This window comes from Staurois parvus, unplaced genomic scaffold (assembly GCF_062004578.1).
Source record: "Staurois parvus isolate SC_StPar_1 unplaced genomic scaffold, SC_StPar_1.0 ptg000038l, whole genome shotgun sequence".
Taxonomy (NCBI): domain Eukaryota; kingdom Metazoa; phylum Chordata; class Amphibia; order Anura; family Ranidae; genus Staurois; species Staurois parvus.
The window spans coordinates 1,202,198-1,222,522 of record NW_028317834.1 but is presented as its reverse complement, the minus strand read 5'-3'; the positions used below and the strand labels follow the sequence as shown (position 1 = coordinate 1,222,522).

At 49.2% G+C, this 20,325-nt stretch overlaps 1 protein-coding gene, 1 long non-coding RNA gene and 1 pseudogene across 3 annotated transcripts in view; 1 reads left to right on the top strand and 2 right to left on the bottom strand.

The window, feature by feature from the left end:
- Nucleotides 1–20,325, bottom strand: part of LOC149470567 (uncharacterized) — a 389,981-nt gene that overhangs the window by 161,853 nt on the left and 207,803 nt on the right. The window lies entirely within an intron of this gene.
- The window catches only part of LOC149470570 (uncharacterized), a 218,358-nt gene that overhangs the window by 132,709 nt on the left and 65,324 nt on the right, over nt 1–20,325 (top strand). The window lies entirely within an intron of this gene.
- The window catches only part of LOC149470568 (uncharacterized), a 198,382-nt pseudogene continuing 179,397 nt past the window's right edge, over nt 1,341–20,325 (bottom strand).

Genomic DNA, 20,325 nt, shown 5'->3' with positions numbered 1-20,325 from the left:
GCCAGGCCGTAGTTTGCCCATTGCTGGTCTACTCAGATACAGATTTGGCAGATGTACATTTGTGTCTTCAAGGAGCTGATCAAACATGATTTGTACTTGACCATCTTTTTTGGGGACCAGAGGTGACATTAGGGGTCTGATAGACCTCTTGTGTTTCTTTAAAGAGGACCTGTGACCAGCAATATGTTATCACATGCGAGGCTATTAACCCCCTATATGGCAATAATAAAGTTCAGAGAAAAAAAAGTGTAAAGTAACACACTGTAAACGAAAAATAAAAAACACAAAACACATTTTAAAGCAACCATGTGACAGGAGTCACTTTGGGTGGGGGGCCCATGGAACACAGCCCTCTTTGGAGGGGTGGGGAGACCCGTCTCATCTCCTCATATCCCTATTATGTGTAAGTCACCCTGTGCTTGTTAGGGGTACAGGGTGAAATGTTCTAATACTGGTGTGGGGGTTGTTCATTGTTTACTGCCATGTGGTCCCATTGTTCTATTGTGTGTCTTGCTTGGGAGCAAACTATTATGGGATGTATGTGTTTGTGTAGTGGCTTGGTGGGGGGTGTTTTCAGCAGCCCTCCGGATGGGTCTGTCTGTTGGTGTGTGTCTCTTGTTGCTAAGTATAGATTGCCACGCCCTGTGTCATGCTGCAGGAACATTACAGAGCAGCGTTGTCACCCTGTACAGGGAAGTGTTAGATTATAAGACACACAACAAGTAAAGCCCAACTTCAGCTAACGCTTCTACAGCAGTTACAGCAACAGGTTCTCTATAAGGTCCAACCCCCCATATGAATGACAACTGACAGTTGTGAGCACCCCCAGCAGTGTTATAGGATTGGCCCCAACCCCTAGAACTGCCATTTTTGCCAAAATGCTTGGACTTCTACAGGAAGTAGAAAAAAACAATCTACTGGGAAAATCAACTAATAATGTTACAAGGGGAGACTAGGAAAAACAAAAAACTGCTATGCGAATGACAGAATGCACCATATACGGGCAGCACAGTGGCTAAATGGCTAGCACTTCCGCCTGGCAGTACTAGGGTCCTTGGTTCGAATCCCAGCCACGGCACCTCCTGCCTGGAGTTTGCATGTTGTCCCTGTGCCTGCGTGAGTTTCCTCTGGGTTCTCCGGTTTCCTCCCACACTACAAAGACATGCTGGTAGGTTAATTGGCTTCTGTCTAAATTGGCCCTGGTATGTGTGTGTATGAATGTGAGTTGGGGACCTTAGATTGTACGCCCCTTGAGGGTTAGGGACTGAAGTGAATGTACAATATATATGTAAAGTTCTGCGTAAATTAACGGCGCTATATAAGTACCTGAAATAAATAAATGTATGTAATGATTTATTTTACTCATGGTACTGCCAATGTCCTAACGTTTCCAGAGACAAGAAGTGCTCTTTGCAAACTTTACCCCAAAGAGAGACCTGTCCTTTCATAGTCATGAAATTGAACCCCAAATGGAGGAGTTTCAGTTCCCAGAAGTGGCGGGAATATGACAGCACATGTAGAACTTTGTAAGTTCAGATCTCTTGCAGTTGTGCTGTGTGAATATTCTAAGGAGATGAGTAATATCTGGACAGAGGAAGAAGACAACAAGGACATCCATTCTTCACCTGATGGTATCCCTGAGACTTTCAGCAAAACCAGATGGAACACAAGTGGGCAGCTGGACTTAAATGCTACTGTTGAATGCATCCCATAAACAGCAGAAAATCAGTGTTGGAAGCCTTCTGGCCGCTTATGGAGTTGCTTTTTCACTGACCAGAGACTTCTCCCTGGATATGGTCCAAGCTACAGACCTGCCTGCAAAGCTGTCATCTATAAGAGGAGATGAAACATGGAAAGGAAGCATTGATAATGCTTGAGTGTATCAGTGTTGGTCATGTATTAGCTCAGGATCTGGCAATGAAAAAAACATTTGGAACACATCTCAGTTGGTGAATGATGAAAATACATTACATGTTCAGTCAAAGCTCCTTAAAAAATAAAGATGAGAATCAAGAGGGAAACAGTTCAGTCATTGGTGCTTATCTAAAAAAAAGTCAAAAGGTAAAATATTCACAGACCTTCTAGTTGTGTTTCTGATGGACATAATCACTAAACACAATGCACTCAAGTCATTACATTACAGTTTGTTTTTTAGAGTAACATTGTATCTGTTCACTTCTTCTCTAGCTTCTGGGGTGACATTGGGGCTGTTAAACTAATGGGACACTGGACACTACTTTAATATCCTTTTTCTTCATCTCTGCAGCTGAAATTGGTGAACCCTTTGATGTTAGATTAGCCAGACATTAACTGTAAAAGGTTTGTCACATTCAAAACACTGATATGGCTTCTCTCCAGTTTGAATCCTCTGGTGTCTGATAAGATGTGACTTCTGTGTAAAAGCTTTATCACATTCAGAACACTGATATGGCTTCTCTCCAGTGTGAATCCTCTGGTGTGCGATAAGATATGACTTCTTTGCAAAAGCTTTGTCACATTCAGAACACTGATATGGCTTCTCTCCAGTGTGAATCCTCTGGTGTGTGATAAGATCTGATTTCTTTGTCAAAGCTTTACCACATTCAGAACACTGATATGGCTTCTCTCCAGTGTGAATCCTCTGGTGTCTGATAAGATTTGACTTTGATGTAAAAGCTTTGCCACAATCAGAACACTGATATGGATTCTCTCCAGTGTGAATCCTCTGGTGTATGATAAGATCTGACTTCCCTGTAAAAGCTTTATCACATTCAGAACACTGATATGGCTTCTCTCCAGTGTGAACCCTCTGGTGTCTGATAAGATCTGATTTATGTGTAAAAGCTTTATCACATTCAGAACACTGATATGGCTTCTCTCCAGTGTGAATCCTCTGGTGTGTGATAAGCTTTGACTTTGATGTAAAAGCTTTGCCACAATCAGAACACTGATATGGCTTCTCTCCAGTGTGAATCCTCTGGTGTCTGATAAGCTTTGACTTTGATGTAGAAGCTTTGCCACAATCAGAACACTGATATGGCTTCTCTCCAGTGTGAATCCTCTGGTGTATGATGAGCTCTGACTTCCCTGTAAAAGCGTTCTCACATTCAGAACATTGATATGGCTTCTCTCCAGTGTGAATCCTCTGGTGTCTGATAAGCTTTGACATTGATGTAAAAGCTTTGTCACATTCAGAACACTGATATGGCTTGTCTCCAGTGTGAATCCTCTGGTGTATAATAAGATCTGACTTCCGTGTAAAAGCTTTGCCACATTCAGAACACTGATATGGATTCTCTCCAGTGTGAATCCTCTGGTGTATAATAAGATCTGACTTCCCTATAAAAGCTTTCTCACATTCAGAACACTGATACGACTTATCTCCAGTGTGACTCTTCTGGTGTCTGATAAGATCTGACTTCTGAGTAAAAGCTTTATCACATTCAGAACACTGATATGGCTTCTCTCCAGTGTGAACCCACTGGTGTCTGATAAGACCTGACTTCTGTGTAAAAGCTTTATCACATTCAGAACACTGATATGGCTTCTCTCCAGTGTGATTCTTCTGGTGTCTGATAAAGTTTGACTTCGATGTAAAAGCTTTGCCACAATCAGAACACTGATATGGCTTCTCTACAGTGATATGTTTTGCCTCCATTGTCACATCCAGAACACTGAAAAGACTTCTCTCTTGTCCTCTGAGGCTGGATCAATGTTGAAGAGGATCCAAAACCTTTATGACTTTTAGAACGTGGATATGACTTGTGTCCTGTATGAATCCTCCAGTGAACTGCAATAGACTTTCAGTCAATTAGGACACCCATATGTCTTATTTCCATGTGACTTTGTTGTATTCAGGAAGATCAACATGACCGAAAACTTGGTTCATCCATCCACCTGCATAAAAAATAAATAAATATCAGAATTCTATATAAAGGACTAAATAAAGGTTCTGTTAATTATTAAAAATGTATCTTATACATACAAAGCATATGTACAGCAATATATAAATGTTTAATCAAATAGATTGTATTAATAAAGTTTCTAAGTGCGCACAGTATTCCCAACATTCAGCCCAGACAATGGAGTCATACATTCTCACGTATAGGCAGTTGTGGCACTGTTACAGATCATACAGAACAATAACTTGCTTTGTCTATGGTGTCACTTTTACCTTTTATAAACAAATGAACAGAGAAAAGAAGAAACAACCTAGAACAATTCAGCTGTACACAGCAAGTAACCCCCCCAGTACATACATAGATAGCTGACACCGATCAATGAGGCCCGTGTCTACCCCAAGTATTGGTCTGTAAAGTAGTTACCTAGTAGTAGGATGGAACTGGCTCGGTCCTTTTTTTTGTGGATAAAAGTTAAACCTGTAAAGTCTCTGAAGACTTACCTGGGGGGAGCAAGACCCAGAATATCCAGCCAGTTCTGCCAGAGACATACAGTATCTCACAGAAGTGAGCCCCCCCCCCCCCCTCACATTTTTGTAAATATTTGATTCTCTCTTTTCATGTGACAACACTGAAGAAATGACACTTTGCTACAATGTGACGTAGTCAGTGTACAGCTTGTATAACATGGAAATTTGCTGTTCCCTCAAAATAACTCAACACACCGCCATTCATGTCTAAACCGAAGGCAACAAAAGTGAGTTCACCCCTAAGTGACAAGGTCCAAATTGGGCCCAATTAGCCATTTTCCCTCCCCGGAGTCATGTGACTTGTTTGTGTTACAAGGTCTCCCCAGCTTCTCACCCCTCCCCTATACACATCCCTCCCAGCTTCTCACCCCTCCCCTATACATATCCCTCCCAGCTTCTCACCCCTCCCCCATACACATCCCTCCCAGCTTCTCACCCCTCCCCTATACACATCCCTCCCCAGCTTCTCACCCCTCCCCCATACACATCCCTCCCAGCTTCTCACCCCTCCCCTATACACATCCCTCCCAGCTTCTCACCCCTCCCCCATACACATCCCTCCCAAGCTTCTCACCCCTCCCCTATACACATCCCTCCAAGCTTCTCAAACCTCCCTCATACATATCCTCTCCTAACTTTTAATCCCTTCCCCATGTATATCCCTTCCCAGCTTCTCACCCCCTCCCCCATACACATCCCTTCTGAGCTTCTCACCCCTCCCCCATACACATCCCTCTTTAACTTCTCACCCCTCCCCAGCTTCTTACCCATCCCCCATACATATCTTCCTTAGCTTCTCACCCCTCCCCCATACACAACTGTAACGGAACCGACCCAGACTGCGCTTGAGTACTTCCATCAGAATACCACTTCCCCATCCGGACACCGACCACAGACACCACAGCCGACCATACAAGACTAGACGACACCAGTCCTGAAGTAAACCAGGAGGTAGACTACACCCAGGGGACAGTCCCCCCTCCCTGCATAATGACCCTGGGCGGGGCAATCTACATTTAGTAACAAGAGACACAAAAGGTATTCAAACTTCACACCAGCAGACAGTCTCATCAGGAGGGAGGGCCGCTGGAGACACCCCTTCCCCCACCAATACACACAAACACATACATCCAATAATAGTTTGCTCCCAATCCAGACAAACAATAGAACAATGGGATGCAATCACATGGCATTAAACAATGAACAAACTCCTCCACCCCACCTATACATGTCTACACAATATCAGGACATCTCTGTTAAGGTGCTACCTTTCCTCAGGACTTGTGCTGCTCCATGTGCTGGCATCCATCTTAGGTGTCTGCAAAGCATTGTGGGATCCTTTATGCTTTCATCCCCCTGTGGCTCCTCCCTCAAGAAGTGGCGGCTTATCACATATAAGTCTGCTGTTTGTATCTGTCCATTGCATTTGTGTCCTGTCTGTTGCATAGCAGCAAGCTCCTGTTTAGTTTCTCATTGCTCTCCTGGATACCGACTCGGCTTTGGCAAGACTCCTTCCTGGCTTCTGACGGTACAGTATTTGATGTGCCTGCTCACTCCGCCTCTGCTGCTAAGCTACTCATGTCCATGCATCAGGGTTCACGAACCGTTGCCGAGTACGCCATAGAATTTTGTACCCTGGCAGCAGAGGTGGGTTGGAACAATGAGGCTCTGGTGGCTGCTTTCTCTCATATGCGTTGAAGGACGAGATTGCAGCCAAAGAACTGCCTGTGGAGCTCGAAGCACTCATTTCCTTCCTAATCCTGATTGACACCAGGCTCAGGGAGAGGCCTTCACTTAAGGAGTGCCTGCGGAGGCCTCCTGACAGATTGGCAACTACGTTTTCTGTCCCACTAATTCCTCCCTCTCCTCCCACGCCTCCTGGGGATGGCTTGTCTGGCGGTGAGCCCATGCAGCTGGAGTTTGCTCGCCTTTCTGAGGGGGAGCAGGCATTTCGGCATCGGGAGGGTCGCTGCCTGCACTGTGGTCTCGGTGGGCATTTTCGGCAGTCCTGTCCGGTCCTTCCGGGAAACGCTCGCACCTGAGATCCTGTTGGGGGCAGATCTTGGGTGGAGTTTCCTTGTCCCCGGTTTCCCACAAAGATAAACCGCTAATCACTGTTGTCTTCTCTTGGGCGGAAGGCTCGGTGACGGCCCAGGCATTGGTAGACTCTGGTGCTGGCGAGTTGTTTATGGACAGTTCGTTTGCTGCTCAGTACTCCGTTCCTCTGCAGGCACGAGTTACTCCATTGGTCCTCAAGGCGATAGATGGCAGGCCTCTGCAACTGCCGCAGGTTACCCACGAGACCCTGCTGGTTGAAGTAGCTATTGGGGCTGTTTACAGGGAGTTGGCCTGTTTCTAGGTAATTTCTTCCCCGCACTACTCCATGGTTTTGGGATATCCCTGGCTTCAGAAGCACAATCCGACCTTTGATTGGTAGTCGGCCGAGATTCCCTCGTGGTCTCCACAGTGTGGGGCCGGTTGCATCCGTGGACCTGTTAAGGTGTTGTGTGCCTCCTCGGACTCTGTGTTGCCTACTGACTATGGGGAGTACCTGGACGTGTTTGACAAGGTGCACGCCGGTGCTCTGCCTCCTCATCGTCCATACGATTGTGCCATAACCTTACAACCCGGTGCCACTCCTCCACGTGGCAGGGTGTATCTTCTTTCGGTTGCAGATAATCAGGCCATGGAGGAGTACGTTGCGGATGAGATTTCCCGGGGGCACATTCTCCAATTCTACTTCTCCAACAGGAGCTGGCTTTTTCTTCGTGAAAAAGAAGGGCGGTGAGTTGAGGCCTTGCATTGATTTTAGGGGTCTCAATCGAATCACGATTAAGAATGCTTACCCAATTCTGTTGATTACCGAGTTGTTCGACCACCTCAAGGGAGGTCTTTACTAAACTCGACCTTAGGGCTGCGTACAACCTCGTACGGATCAAGGAGGGCGACGAGTGGAAGACCGCGTTCAGCACCAGAACCGGCCACTATGAATCCCTGGTTATGCCCTTCGGGTTGTGTAACACGTCCGCGGTCTTTCAGGAGTTCATTAATGCTGCTCCAGGGTTCTGCGGTTCTGGTCTTTATTCTCACTGACCACAAGAACCGGACGTATCTCTCGGAAGGTAAGAGGTTGACGCCCCGTCAGGCCAGATGGGCTTTGTTCTTGTCGCATTTTAACTATGTGGTCTCCTATTTGCCTGGCTCCAAGAATGTCAGGGCTGATGCCTTGTCGCGGCAATACTCTAAGCTGTCTCGGGAGGACTCTGAGCCGACCTTGGTCATACCTCCGGATCAGATCCTTGCTGCCATTCGTACCAGCTTGACTTCTCCCCTTGGGGAGCAGATTTTGGTGGCTCAAACTGATGCTCCCTCTGAGAGACCGGCTGGTAGATGTTTTGTACCTGAGGGATTGTGCACCCGCTTGCTGAGTACCTACCATAATTCCAAGACTGCCGGTCATCCAGGGAGGAACCAGTTGTCCTGGGTCATTTCTCGTTTATTCTGGTGACCATCTCTCCGTTCCGACATCGCCTCATATGTAGCAGCATGTTCTGTCTGTGCCCAGAATAAATCTCCTCGGCATCTTCCATTGGGCCTTCTGCAACCCATTCCCAATGGGGAGCATCCCTGGTCACACCTGGGCATGGATTTTACTGTAGACCTCCCTGCGTCTTGAGGCCATAGGTCATTCTTATGGTCATTGATTGTTTCTCCAAGATGTGCCATTGTGTCCCGTTCAAGAAATTGCTGACTGCGCAAGAACTGGCTACGGTTTTCGCAAGGGAGATCTTTCGCTTGCATGGGTTACCTAAGGTGATTGTCTCGGACTGTTGGAGCCAGTTTGTGTCCAGGTTCTGGCGTGCATTCTGCTCCCAGTTGGGTATCAAGCTCTCTTTCTCTTCAGCCTACCACCCCCCCATTGGACTGCGGAGTGTTCCAACCAGGCCCTGGAACAATTCCTTCGCTGCTATATCTCAGACCATCAAGACAATTGGGTTGATCTCCTGCCATGGGCAGAGTTTACGAGGAACTCGGCTGTCAACTCCTCCTCCGGGATGTCTCCCTTCATGGCCAACTATGGGTTCCAACCCGCTGTATTGCCCGAGTTGTTCTCGCCACAGGACATTCCAGCTGTGGATAACCATCTTGCTGCCCTGCTTTCCTCCTGGGGACAGATCCAGAGGTCCTTGAAGGACTCAGCTCAGCGCCAGAAGCTCCAGGCTGATCGTAGACGGTTGCCCACTCCTTCTTACCAGGTCAGAGATCGGGTGTGGTTGTCCACTCGTAACCTCAATCTGTGGGTTCCCGCACAGAAACTGGCTCCCCGTTTTTTGGTCCTTTTCTCATTCTCCGCAGGGTGAACCCGGTTGCCTATGCCCTTGCTCTTCCTCCTGGGATGCGTATCTCCAATGTCTTCCACGTATCCCTGTTGAAGCCTCTGGTCTGTAATCGCTTTACTGCCTCTCCGCCGAGGCCTCGGCCTCGTCCTATCCGGGTCGACGGTCATCAGGAGTATGAGGTGAGCCGCATCCTGGACTCTCGGTTGGTCCGAGGTCGGGTGCAGTTCCTGGTCCATTGGCGTGGTTATGGTCCTGAGGAGCGTTCCTGGGTTCCTTTAGCGGATGTTCATGCTCCTGCCCTCCTCCACGCTTTTCACGCCCGCTTTCCCCAGAAGCCCTATGTTGATCCGGGAAGGGGCCCTTGAGGAGGAGGTACTGTCAAGGTCCTACCTTTCCTCAGGGCTTGTGCTGCTCCATGTGCTGGCATCCATCTTAGGTGTCTGCAAATCATTGTGGGATCCTTCATGCTTTCAGCCCCCTGCGGCTCCTCCCCCAGAAGGTGGCGGCTTATCACATATAAGTCTGCTGTTTGTAGCTGTCCATTGCATTTGTGTCCTGTCTGTTGCAACCTCTTGTTTAGTTTCTCATTGCTCTCCTGGATACCGACTCGGCTTTGGCAAGACTCCTTCCTGGCTCCTGATCCCGGCTCTGGTGACCATCCTTCCTGGCTTCTGACCCTGGCTCTGGCGACCATCCTTCCTGGCTTCTGACTTCAGCTCTGGCGACCATCCTTCCTGGCTTCTGACTTCAGCTCTGGCGACCATCCTTCCTGGCTTCTGACCCCAGCTCTGGCGACCATCCTTCCTGGCTTCTGACTTTAGCTCTGGCGACCATCCTTCCTGGCTTCTGACCCCGGCTCTGGCGATCATCCTTCCTGGCTTCTGACCCCGGCTCTGGCGACCATCCTTCCTGGCTTCTGACCCCGGCTCTGGCGACCATCCTTCCTGGCTTCTGACCCCGGCTCTGGCGACCATCCTTCCTGGCTTCTGACCCCGGCTCTGGCGACCATCCTTCCTGGCTTCTGACCCTGGCTCTGGCGACCATCCTTCCTGGCTTCTGACCCCGGCTCTGGCGACCATCCTTCCTGGCTTCTGACTTCAGCTCTGGCGACCATACTTCCTGGCTTCTGACCCCGGCTCTGGCGACCATCCTTCCTGGCTTCTGACCCCGGCTCTGGCGACCATCCTTCCTGGCTTCTGACCCCGGCTCTGGCGACCATCCTTCCTGGCTTCTGACCCCGGCTCTGGCGACCATCCTTCCTGGCTTCTGACCCCGGCTCTGGCGATCATCCTTCCTGGCTTCTGACCCCGGCTCTGGCGACCATCCTTCCTGGCTTCTGACCCCGGCTCTGGCGACCATCCTTCCTGGCTTCTGACTTCAGCTCTGGCGACCATCCTTCCTGGCTTCTGACTTCAGCTCTGGCGACCATCCTTCCTGGCTTCTGACTTCAGCTCTGGCGACCATCCTTCCTGGCTTCTGACTTCAGCTCTGGCGACCATCCTTCCTGGCTTCTGACCCCGGCTCTGGCGATCATCCTTCCTGGCTTCTAACCCCGGCTCTGGCGACCATCCTTCCTGGCTTCTGACCCCGGCTCTGGCAACCATCCTTCCTGGCTTCTGACCCCGGCTCTGGCGACCATCCTTCCTGGCTTCTGACCCCGGCTCTGGCGACCATCCTTCCTGGCTTCTGACCCCGGCTCTGGCGACCATCCTTCCTGGCTTCTGACTTCAGCTCTGGCGACCATCCTTCCTGGCTTCTGACCCCGGCTCTGGCGACCATCCTTCCTGGCTTCTGACCCCGGCTCTGGCGACCATCCTTCCTGGCTTCTGACCCCGGCTCTGGCGACCATCCTTCCTGGCTTCTGACTTCAGCTCTGGCGACCATCCTTCCTGGCTTCTGACCCCGGCTCTGGCGATCATCCTTCCTGGCTTCTGACCCCGGCTCTGGCGACCATCCTTCCTGGCTTCTGACCCCGGCTCTGGCGACCATCCTTCCTGGCTTCTGACCCCGGCTCTGGCGACCATCCTTCCTGGCTTCTGACCCCGGCTCTGGCGATCATCCTTCCTGGCTTCTGACCCCAGCTCTGGCGACCATCCTTCCTGGCTACTGTTCTACCAAGTCATCCACTGTTCCATCCGCTGTTCCTCCCCCATACACATCCATCCCCATCTTCTCACCCCTCCCCCATACACATCAATCCACATCTTCTCACCCCTCCCTCCCAGCTTCTCAGCTCTCCCTCATACATAGCCCTCCAAGTTTCTCACCCCTCCCCCATACAAATCCCCTCACAGCTTCTCACCCCTCCCCCATACACATCTGTGACGGGGGTCATTTTGGGTGGAGGTGGGGAGATCCCTGTCTCAGTTCCCCATATCCCTCTTATGTGTAAATCATCCTGTGCCTGTTAGGGGTACAGGGTGATCTGTCCTAATATTGTGTGGGGGTTGTTGACTGTTTAATGTCATGTGGTTGCATCCCATTGTTCTGTTGTTTGTATGGCTTGGGAGCAAAATATTATGAGATGTATGTGTTTGTGTGTATTAGTTTATTAGCTTAGTGGGGGGGTCTCCAGCAGCCCTCCCCCCTGATGGGACTGTCTGCTGGTGTGAAGTTTTAATACCTGTGTGTCTCTTGTTACTAAATGTAGATTGACCCGCCATGTATGTGTTTATGTGTATTGGCTTGGTGGGGGAGGTGTCTCCAGCAGTCCTCTCTCCTGATGGGACTGTCTGCTGGTGTCTTGTTACTAAATGTAGATTGCCCCGCCCTGTGTCATTATGCAGGGAGGGAGGATTGTCCCCTGAGTGTATATATCTTGTATCTGTGTTCAAATCAAAAAGTCTACCTAACGGAAGTACTCAAGAGCAGTCTGGGTCGTTTCCATTACATTGGTGGCAAGGTTGTGCTTCCTGGCTGTGAATGTGTCCAAACCACTACCGGGATTCAAGATCAGGAAAGTAGATGCCGGTCACCCCAGTGGAGATGTGGACCTGGCATCAGAGTTCCCGGGGCTGCTGCGGATCGTTCTTGCATCATACCCCAGGACTGTGTCTGCGGATGAGTACCTGGAGCTCAGACAGATTTGGGAGGTGCTTTAGAGTGGAGCTCTCCAGGTTGCTGGTATGTACAAGGGCAAGTGCTATACAACCCCAGGGGAATGGGCCAGGAACCATCGGAAGTTATGGATGCCATTCCTGGGAGAGCGACCCCAGGAGCAATGGGTGACTGAGTTGGACAGGCTGGTCCAGCAGGAGACAAAGCTGGACAACCGATATTGGGCTCTGCAATGGCATGCAGAGCAGAAATATTTAGGAGTGACAAAAGAAAGATCTCCGGGGGGATATGACTTTGGTGGTCCTGGATTGCTGTGGGAGAGCCTTACAAATCATTTTGTGATTGGCAATGAAGGAGAACCTACCCTTGAGGACCTGCGAGAATACAGAGAGTCTGTGTTCGGTCTCACAGGAGTCTCAGAGCTTGAACCAGATCTGGAATACCTACTGATGAAAGAACAGGATCTGGAAAGGGCATACAGGCAACTGCTAAAACATGTTCAGCAGCATGCCCAAGAATCGGCAGTGGAAATTCCAGAGATTGCCATCCCCAAACCTGAAGTGCTAACAAAAGGGCAGAGCTCTGCTAGCCTCTGCCCAGCACTGGTAACATCTTCTGGGTTCCACAGATAGGAGATGGTGAACCCCTATCCCCAGACACCAGTTCCAGAGACTGGGGACTTGATTGACTTTTCTGCTGAGGAGGAACCAGCCATCGCGCCTCCAGCAGAAGAGCTGTCATCAGGGCATGGCGTTGTTGACCTCTGCCCACAACAATCAGCACCGCAGGAGTTACAGGAAGAGGATGCAATTGGCACCTCACAATGGCAGTTTGAGCTGATGACCGTGGATGGGACTTCGGTCTCCACTGACACACCCCAGAAAAGGGTCTGGCATTGGGACAGGAGGATGTCAGCCTTACTTTGCAAACACTGGGGGATGTCCATCAAGTCAGAGTGGATGAGACTACAGTCACCACCTGGATACCACAGGGATGCTGGGCAGTCGGCCCAGATCCCCCACAGCATGATGGAGTCGGCCCAGATCCCCAACAGCATGATGGAGCCGGCCCAGCCACCCTGTCTTCTCACCAGTGGCTGAAAGAACTTCAGGTAGAAGGACCTGTCCGTACTTCTTCCCAGCGGCGGGTTTGTTCTACGAGAGAGGCAGAGGTTGGCTCAGTGTATAATGCTTTGTGTGGGACAATTTATTTGGGGTACTGTGTGGGTGCCAGCATTGGGGGACTGGAAGTACAGACTAACTTCAGAGTCAATCCGTTTGGGGTCTCCTCCTGTGTTAGTCCCCTGCCAAAAGGTGCGATATATGATGGGAGTGATTTTGGGTGCGGGGGCCCATGGAACACAGCCCCCTTTGGAGAGGTGGGGAGACCCCTTTCTCAGCTCCCCATATCCCCATTATGTGTAATTCACTCTGTGCATGTTAGGGGTACAGGGGGATCTGTCCTAATATTGTGTAGACATGTCTAGGAGACAGGTGGGGTGGGGGGGATGTGCATTGTTTGGCGTTATGTGGTTGCATCCCAATGTTCTATTGTTTGTCTGGCTTGGGAGCAAACGTTTATGGGATGTGTGTGTTTGTGTGTATTAGCTTAGTGGGGGGGGTCTCCAGCAGCCCTCCCTCCTGATAGGACTGTCTGCTGGTGTGAAGTTTGAATACCTGTGTGTTTCTTGTTACTAAATGTAGATTGCCCCGCCCCAGGGTCATTATGCAGGGAGGGGGGATTGTCTGCGGTGTGTATATCTTGTATCTGTGTTCAAATAAAGTAGTCTACCTCCTGGTTTACTTCAGGACTGGTGTCTGGTCTTGTATGGTCGGCTGTGGTGTCTGTTGTCGGTGTTCGAAGGGGGAAGCGGTATTCTAACGGAAGTAGTCAAGCACAGTCTGGGCTCATTTCTGTTACATCCCCAAAAAGACTTGCAGCTGGAATTGCAGCCAAAGGGGGTCCTACAAAGTACTGACTCCGGGGGGCCGAATACAAATGCCGCCACACTTTTCACAGGTTTATTGGTCACAAATGTTGGAAACCATTTCTCATTTTCCTTCCACTTCACAATTATGTGCCACTTTGTGTCGGTCTATCACATCCAATCCCAATAAATACATTGTAACATGACAACATGGGGGGGCATTTCAAGGCACTGTAATGTGTATTGCTATCATGTAGGGGACCAATAGCCTCCTATATGATGGCATATAGGTGACAGGTTCTCTTTATGGAGACCCCCGGGGTCTATTAGACTCTGGATGTCTCCTGTCTACTCCACTGCAGATGATGGAACACAGACCGCCTTCCATCAGCTGCTTCCCCAGCACTGATCCCGGAGAATGACAGCTCCAGTCCAGGAAGTGATGTCATCCACGTCATACATGTCACTTCCTGGTCTGTGTACAGGAGGTCCGCTGAGCTCCCGCCACCCTTCCCAGTGACACCCACCATGACAGCACCAGGCTCTGCTGTCCCACATGGTGTAATGGGCGGAGGGGCACATCTCAGTGGTGGGTGTAAGAATGATAGGCAGCTTCACAGCCAATTGTATCACTTCCACATGACAGCCGACATTCGGATTCACTAAAGTCCACACACTCCCGGCTGTATAGCGGTGGGCACTGTGGGGAAAAAACACGTCTGCAGCATTGTTAACAATCCGAATCTCCAGCAAGTGGCTGCAGATTCAAATATAACCGCCCCCCATCCTGACACCCTAGGATGGCTGCCTGAGCTGCCGTATGCTGGGCGTGGAGCCAGGTGCACAGTCATTGGTAAAAAAGCGGTATGTGGGTAGAGCCAGGTACACGGTCATTGGTAGTTGAGCATTATGTGGGTGGAGCAAGGTGCATGGTCATTAGTAGTAAAGCGGTATGTGGGAGGAGCCAGGTACACGGTCATTGGTAACTGAGTGGTATGTGGGTGGAGCCAGGTGCTTGGTATGTACAGGAGAGGAGTGTGGAGGTATGACAGTGATGGGTATGTACAGGAGAGGAGTACGGAGGTATGACAGTGATGGGTATGTACAGGAGAGGAGTACGAAGGTATGACAGTGATGGGTATGTACAGGAGAGGAGTACGAAGGTATGACAGTGATGGGTATGTACAGGAGAGGAGTGTGGAGGTATAACAGTGATGGGTATGTACAGGAGAGGAGTACGGAGGTATGACAGTGATGGGTATGTACAGGAGAGGAGTACGGAGGTATGACAGTGATGGGTATGTACAGGAGAGGAGTGTGGGGGGGTATGACGGTGATCGGTGTGTACAGGAGAGGAGTACGGAGGTATGACAGTGATCGGTGTGTACAGGAGAGGAGTACGGAGGTATGACAGTGATGGGTATGTACAGGAGAGGAGTACGGAGGTATGACAGTGATGGATATGTACAGGAGAGGAGTACGGAGGTATGACAGTGATGGGTATGTACAGGAGAGGAGTACGGAGGTATGACAGTGATGGGTATGTACAGGAGAGGAGTACGGAGGTATGACCGTTCCCAGGGAGGAGTATCTCAGGAAGGGTCTTTACTCCACCATAACTCTGGTTCTCGGAGTGTCAGGTCCCAGCGGGTTCTCCTGGTGTCTCTCCTGTTATTCTGTCTCGGACACATCAGAGGAACATGGTGGGAGATCGGCCTGAATGTCCTTCCTAGGAGGGAATACCGGAGCCATTCTGAGGCCCATTTAATGGCCGGCAATGAGGAGGAAACCAACACTGAGGAGTAGATGCTGAGATATATACATGTATACACGCAGATCGTCTATAGCAGGGACAGGAGCCGGGACCAGGAATAGGAGATCCACCTGACTTACCCGTGTGCTCTGACATGGAGAAGATCCCATGCTGGCCCTATGGAGGCCGTGTGTTCAGGATGGAGACCGACAATCACAGGATCGTCTGGAAGCCGATCTAAAATGGCTGAGAGGAGGAACGTGTTCCCGGGACAGGAAGTGATAGATAGAAAGGAAGTGACCTGAACAGGAAATGACACCAGACAGATTTATACAGAGGCTGCAGTATGGAGAGCAGACACTAGATGGTGCTGGCCCAAAAAAAGCTGAATAGCATAAAACAACAGGATAAAAAGCTGAAAAACAAAAGACGATGGCGGGTCGAAACCTTCTATTATCAATGAAACACAGTTATCACATCACAGTGGATTAGATCTCCCTCCTTCATTTTGTTGTAGCCCGCCTGTCCCTCCTCCGGCGGCCATTTTACCTTAGTCTGATATCAATGTTCTCGCAGTTATACACATCCCATTGCAGTGGATTAGATCTCCCTCCTCCATTTTGTTGTAGCCCGCCTGTCCCTCCTCCGGCGGCCATTTTACCTTCGTCTAATACAATGTTAGTACAGTTATCACATTACAGTGGATTAGATCTCCCTCCATTTTTTTGTAGCCCGCCTGTCCCTCCTCCGGCGACCATTTTCCCTTAGTCTGATATCAATGTTTTTGCAGTTATACACATCATTGCAGTGGATTAGCTCTCCCTCCTCCATTTTGTTGTAGCCCGCCTGTCCCTCCTCCGGCGGCCATTTTCCCTTAGTCTGATATGAATGCTGGCACATTTTGTCCCCTGATATTAGACATTAGCCGGGTGATTGTATACACACAGCGGGCAGATCTCAATCAATGTCACCCACTAGTCTATACTGTCACGGGGTTGGCCAGCCAATCATGTGGCTCCTATTCTGTCCTTCCAATGACCATTCCTAGTACATAGGACTCATCTTCCATACTACATTCATGATACAACAAGATGGAAACTCCCAATATACAGAGAAAATCTCCCATAAAATACATAGAAATCACATCTGCCCTAAAGGGCCATAAACATAAGAAGATTGCCCCCGACGCCCCCAGATTCATCTACAATACTAGCCAAGGTGTCATTGGTCCCCCTAATACACGGATAGTACCCCAATCCCGCATTCATACATGTGACAATACACCATGGATTCCTCCCGCTCTATATTATGTCTCCATACAAATCAGTCGCCATCCAATCCATCCATCTCATAAAAGCTCCAATACCCAGCAAATGTTTCCATCTCCTCCTAGTAATAACCATGTGATCTCCATGAGAATAAAGCGCCAATTTGTGTCCTTATCCCCTCCCCCTACGCAGGATGTACACCCCTTCATGGCCACGCCTCTTTATGTAACTGACAATTGTGCGGTCGTGCAACGCTGCACCCAAACTAAATATCCGTCCTTTCTTCACACAAATAGAGCTTTCTGTCGGTGGGATGTCATCACCTGCGCGCTTTTTATTTTTCACGCTATAAACAAAGGAAGACTAAAAATTTAGAAGAAAAACGATATTTTGTACTTTCAGCTATAAAATATATAAAGTAACCTCAAAGTTAGTTATAAATTTCACCAAAATGTCTCCCGCTCCATGTTTATGGGAAAAGGACCCCAATAAGTGGATATTGATTGCTTTGTGTGACCGTTATATCGTCTGCAGACTATGGGGAGATCATGGAATTTATGACTTTTTTTTGCTATACAGCACTGCACTAGTTTAACTGACAATTGCGCGGTCGTGCAATACAATACATAAATGAAATGTATGCAGTTTTTTCACACAAATAGAGCTTTTTTTTTGGTATTTGATCTCCTGTGCGCTTCTTATTTTTGGCGCTATAAACGAAAAAATTTTGAGAAAAAAATTAAAAAAAACAAAAAACGATATTGTGATGGGGTGGGGGGCCCATGGAACACAGCTCACTTTGGAGAGGTGGGGAGACCCCTGTCTAAGCTCCCCATATCCCTCTTATGTGTAAGTCACCCTGTGCCTGTTAGGGGTACAGGGTGAGATGTCCTGATATTGTGTAGACATGTATAGGTGGGGGTGGGGGGTTGTTCATTTTTTAATGCCATGTGGTGTATCCCATTGTTCTATTGTCTGTCTGGCTTGTCAGCAAACTATTATGGGATGTATGTGTATTGGCTTGGTGGGGGGGGGGTGTCTCCAGCAGCCCTCTCTCCTCCTGAGTAATGCAGTATAGGTGGAGGGGTAATACAATGTGTGGAGGGAGGGGTAATGCAATGTAGGGGGAGGGGTAATACTATATGTGGGTGGAGGGATAATACAATGTGTGGAGGGAGGGGTAATACAATGTAGGGGGAGGGGTAATACTATGTGTGGGCGGAGGGGTAATACAATGTGTGGAGGGAGGGGTAATACTATGTGTGGGTGGAGGGGTAATACAATATAGGGGGAGGGGTAATACAATGTACAGTGAAGGAAATGTGTATTTGCCCCCCCGGCTGATGGTGAATGTTTGCCCCTCACACAGAAATGATCGCTCTAACAATGGAATGTTCGCCCCTCACACAGAAACGATCGGTCTAACAATGGAATGTTCGCCCCTCACACAGAAATGATCGGTCTAACAATGGAATGTTCGGTGTAACACTGAGAGACAGAATACAAGAACAAATTCAGCAGAAATGCGTCTAACAAATGATGACGGATCTTCATGTTCATGAGGGAAATAAGGATTTGATCCCCTTCACAAAACATGACTTAGTACTTGGTGGCAAATCTCTTGTTGGCCATCACAGAGGTCAGACATTTCCTGGAGTTGGCCCCCAGGTTCGCACACATCTCAGGAGGGATTTTGGCCCACTCCTCTTGGCAGATCCTCTCCAAGTCATTAAGGTTTGGTGGCTGACGTTTGACAACTCGAACTTTCAGCTCCCCCCACAGATTTTCAATCGGATGAAGGTCTGGAGACTGGCTAGGCCACTCCATGACCTTAATGTGCTTCTTCTTGAGCCGCTCCTTTGTTGCCTTGGCCGTGTGTTTTGGGTCATTGTCATGCTGGAACACCCATCCACCACCCATTTTCAATGCCCTGGCTGAGGGAAGAAGGTTCTCACCCAAGATTTGATGGTACATTGCCCCGTCTATCATCCCTTTGATGCGGTGCAGTTGTCCTGTCCCCTTAGCAGAAAAACACCCCCAAAGCAGAATGTTTCCACCACCATGTTTCTCAGTTGGGATGGTGTTCTTGGGGTCATAGGCAGCATTCCTCCTCCAAACACGGCGAGTTGAGTTGAGTTGATGCCAAAGAGCTGGATTTTGGTCTCCTCTGACCACAACACTTCCCACCAGTCCTCCTCTGCATCATTCAGATGTTCAGTGGCAGACTTCAGACGGGCCTGGACATGTGCTTTCTTGAGCAGAGGGACCTTGCGGGCACTGCAGGATTTCAGTCCTTGTCGGCGTAGTGTGCTAACAATTGTTTTCTTGGTGACTGTGGTCCCAGCTGCCTGGAGATCATTGACAAGATCCTCACGTGTAGTTCTGGGATGATTCCTCACTGTTCTCATGATCATTGACACTCCACGAGGTGAGATCTTGCATGGTGCACCAGACGTAGGGAGACTGACACTTGACATAACCTGATTGACACACAAAAGTTGTCACCTCCAGGAACCTGGCTTTAGACTAATTAATGCTAAATGATGATTGGGTCTGTAAGGCCTATTGAGGAATTGTGTATACATACACATCTGATCCCAGACCATTTGTTTGTACCTTCTATTCATTTCCCTACTGCCCAGGGGCTCAATGTACATCCTTAATGACCAGACTGTTCCTGAACACACCTTTGTAATGAAAGGGCCTGACATAATCTAATCTACTCACCTGTCATGGCTATGATACCATATTTCCACTCAAATCTTACATGTCCGTTACAATAAATTTTACATGTCCGTTACACCTTGGTGGAATCCTTTCTCCTGTCTCTTTCCCCTCTGTCACCACAGTCGCGGGTGCTGCCAGTGCAGACTCATTTCTGTGTGTTGCAGAGGGAAGACTACAGGATGTTGGGGCAAATTCAGCCCAATCAGTGTCTTCCACCTCAGGAGCTGCAGCTGACATCACTGAGGAGTTCCAGGCTGGTAGGTCTGATGTTGGCCCGGAGGAGCTCAGGGGTGGTGCTGACAGACGTTCTGCTGAGGAGGACAGAGTAGAAGGGTGTGGCACAGGTCAGAGGATGACTTCTGGTGGAATAAAGTCTTCTGTGGATTTATCCTTTGTCCCCACAGCTATGAGTATCATGATTGAGGATTCATTGCTGTGCACAGCAGAGGGGGATCACAGGATGATGGGGGAACATTGACCGATCACCCAGGAATGACCATCTGGGTGCGGTAACTAATAGAGACCCACCAGGTGACCATGGCCAGGGGCTGAAGATGATGACAGAACACAATGACAGGTTTGCCTGTACCCTTCCAGTAGGTAGTCGGTGGCCAGTAGATGAAGTGGATCTGCAGGGCGATCTGCTGGCCAGTTCTGATCCAGACCCTTTAGGATCACTCAGAGATAGCTAGTCGCCGTGGGCGTGTGTTGTATCCGGGACACAGCGCAGCTCACCTCGTCACTAATAGCAACAACCCGCTCACCGCTCTGTCCTCTCATTTATTTTTCTTTGTTATTTTCATCGTTTTACTGTTTTGGTTCCCCAACAGTTCAGTGCGGACAGC